Consider the following 3749-nt stretch of genomic DNA (forward strand, 5'->3'; position numbering starts at 1 on the left):
CTATTAAACCATCCAGACTTCCAAAATAGAAATGCAGATGCCTAACCTCTCACCATTCTTATGGCTACAGTACTGAGTAGAGGCCTACACCATGAAAAATTAAAGAAGTGGGTTTGACGATCCACCAAAAAGTCCAGTAGGAGTCTTAGTTCTCTAGGTTCTAATAATCTTAATAAAAGAACATGCTAGTGTCAACAAAAATCTTAAAATATTTTCAAAATAATACCTTCCACTAAGAAAAGATGAGATTAGTTTATTGTATTCAAGAAAATCTATAAACATAATGAGTACGAAGCGTGAGCGCACGACAACATTTACAAATACAATGGTTCCTGTAGTCATCTTACATTTTATGTATTATGAATTGCTTACCGTATAAACAAATATCTATTTTTTTCCAGATGATATGAAGTACTTTGTTCAAGTAGTAATCATCTCTTTCACTAGATAGTATCAACTGTCATTGTAGCAGTAACTATCTCTAATGTTAAATAGTACAGATAATATGAATTCCACGACAATAATTATCCCTAAGTTATCACATCTCGACAATATCGTCGATATAAGCATCTGATATCAGTCCAAATCATTCCATGGATCAAACAATACACCTCCAAGTCAACAACACAAAATCAATATAGTGACCGAAAAATATGCACTTTAGAAGAGGATTATTGCCCTTGTCCATCAATATAAAAAGATACATTAAAGGGAGTGCAAAAATAAGCATAATGAACGTACATCCGCACTTGTATTTCAGAACAATGACACTATTTTCTGTACCTGAAAGGAAATGCCAGTGTCTTAACGGTATATCTAAAATACTCAAAACTTGATCACAGCCAAAGAACATTCATAAATTAGTCATTGATAACCATTATATTAATGTAAATTCTTCTCAACTTAACTGAATTCTTAGTATCTATTTTTCCAAAACGTCACAACCAATACTGGATGGTAACCAAATGTATGGCCTAATATTATTTCCTTTACACATGAGCACCATCACCTTGGGTGGTTCCCTTCCCACTAAAGTGCAATAACAATCACTATTCGTGTGTGTGTGACACTAGTACTAATGGCCACAACTTAGGAGACAGTAGACAACGCTAATATGATACGGAGTAAGAGATTACCTCTAGGAAAGTTCTAAATTTATAAGCCGTTGTATACCTATCGAGCACAACCATGGTAAACAGCAGAAATAGTCTCCAAAGAAGCACGCCCATTTAATTTAAAAATGATACAAAAACCACGGCAATGCTCATTTCCAGATTTTATACTAGAATTTAGCAATAACAAAGAGCATTCGGTTCCAAAAAATCTAGTTAACTGAAAAACTATAGTGGCATCCATATCAAACCATAATGAGAATCAAATCTATGTAAGTAGCACAAACCAATGTCAAGACCATCCGCTGGACGCATACATAACCATTTCAATAATTAAGGCATTTTATCTAGTTAAAACAAGCATAAAAATTTAGAGTAAGATCCCACAACTATCTAATCAACTACTCTTAGGACAGTAACCACAAAACCATTGCTACTGTTAACATAAAGTTTGCATTCCCTGCATCACGTCATCTTAGTAACCATTTCATTTACACAGTAGACTCACTTACAAATCTGAAGTCACCGTAAACACCTCTACGAACTAACCAAAAACATTCTATATCCGACTTAAAATGTAAAGATAGATGAACCCCTGGAAAAGGGCTGAATTCCATATAGGATAACACTATAACAAGGATAGTATTCATAAATTTTGAAAGGAAGTAACAGCTGAACATCAAGTTAGAACTGATTTACATTCTCAAATGATACCAAAATTTCTTAAAGGCATAGCTGTAGGGAGTCTCTACTTGGAATACTTGCCATGATTCATTTGTTTTGGATTTTTTAAAAATTAATCATCACAAAAATGGGTTACTCATATCATAGAATCAAATAAATCCATGCACTCCAAGTACCCCAATTTAAATCTCAAAACTCTGTCAAGTTAAGAAAATTCTGTAGCATAGTTCTCTGTAATTCAGAAGTTTAGGATACTTTCCCATGTCCGATCATTCTGAAAATTTCAACGAGTTTTTCTGATATATCTAACAGTAACATATCCAAAAATCACAAACATCCAACGGCTGAATTTCACTTTACAGTTCAAACAGTGCATACGTTTTTATTTTTCAGAAAAACGAACTTCGAAATTCAAGTTAGGTTTATGCAAGCAAAATTTACAAGGAGTTCCAACAAATCAAAACTCAAATTAATAAAACACAACATCAAGATTATGACAAACTACCCCTTGTTCAATCAAAGAATAAATTCACTTGTAAATAGGGATCCATGGCATGGTGAAATCAAAACCTAAAATTTAGAAGAAGAAGTTTCTCCTACCTGTTCGTTGTTCCAAACTCCAGAATACACGACAACAATACCATTGTAACGTGATTCATCTAGCAAAGCAAATAATTTCTGGAAGAAGGATTTTGAATTCTTTCGGTTTCGATTTGCAGGAGAGAAACGAGATAACTCGCTCGTGAATAACAAGAAATCCCCTAATATTTAAGTTTTTTTTTCTTTTCTAACATACAAAAATTACTCATTTACACTGACAGGTCCAATGATCGACACGTGCATTGAAACGTGGACAGCTGCATGGTTAGCTATTAGGCACCCAATGGTTTTAGATTAAGGCAGATTTTTTTTTTCTAATCGGAGAACGAACTTTAAATCTTGAGGTCACCTAAAAATGTTTAGAAAACATGTCAGTCTTAAGCACTCTTAGGGCAGATTTTGACTAACGGTTTAGTTAAACCCGAAGAGAAATTTCAGTCTTTCACAGCTACAAACACTAGCCTACTAGCAATTAATTTCGGACTGAAATGTAGTTGAGACGGAATTAAACCCTCACAAAATTTCAGTTACGTTCGCACTCCTCACACCTCTTGAATCCCAACAGGACTCCGCACAATTGATTCCCTTAGCTAACGTCCTTTACAACTTAAGAGTTGCTTCAACTCAATTGAAGACTTTAAATCAATTTGCCTCCCACATATAATCCTATGTGTGATTTCCTTTCTGATCGATAAATCAAGGTGAGACTGGAAACTGATAGCAATATACAATATTTGGCTAACCTCAAAATCCGGGCTTATGCTTCCCGAAGAGCATCCTAGATTATTATTCGCCTCAAAAATATTAAACCTGTGGAATCACAAAGTCCGAACGAAGAGAACTTTGCGACTTCTATCTATCTTGTTTGAGTGAACATCTCAACAATCAAACAAGATCAGGATACACGAACTATCAAGATAAAAGATAGTTGGACCCGGCTTCACAAATCCCTAGGTGAAGTCTTTTTAGTCGCTAAATCATAGAAGGGTTTTAGGGATAGGAAGACTCTAGTTTACAACTAGGACACACAAAGAATAGTGTTAGGGATTCAAAAATCCGAGTTGCTTGAGGTTCTCCCTTATATAGACTTTCAAAGTATAGGCTGCTTTAGGTTTAAGCTAAGATAGCTTTGGAACCAAGCAAACAATATCCAGTTTAGATGAATCTTTGAAATGAGATTAATATACCAAGATATACACTCTGGATAGGATGAACCGTAACCGAACCGTGTACAAGGATATTGTTCATGGACGGTTAGTCAAAACTAGCCGATTGAACCATAAGCTTAATCATTTTCATATAACACTTAAAACTTTAAGTTTGAGTCACAACCATAGGTTATAATGTGATCAA

At 34.6% G+C, this 3749-nt stretch overlaps 1 long non-coding RNA gene across 1 annotated transcript; it reads right to left on the bottom strand.

Moving 5' to 3' along the window:
- Positions 1–243: 243 nt before the first annotated feature.
- LOC113308615 lies at positions 244–2545 on the bottom strand. Its single transcript, XR_003339943.1, has 2 exons — positions 2397–2545; positions 244–783 (listed from the first exon to the last, which is right to left on the bottom strand). It is a non-coding gene; the product is annotated as an uncharacterized LOC113308615 (long non-coding RNA).
- Between the last annotated feature and the right edge of the window lie 1204 nt (positions 2546–3749).

The sequence above is a fragment of the Papaver somniferum genome, chromosome 9, assembly GCF_003573695.1.
Source record: "Papaver somniferum cultivar HN1 chromosome 9, ASM357369v1, whole genome shotgun sequence".
Lineage (NCBI taxonomy): Eukaryota > Viridiplantae > Streptophyta > Magnoliopsida > Ranunculales > Papaveraceae > Papaver > Papaver somniferum.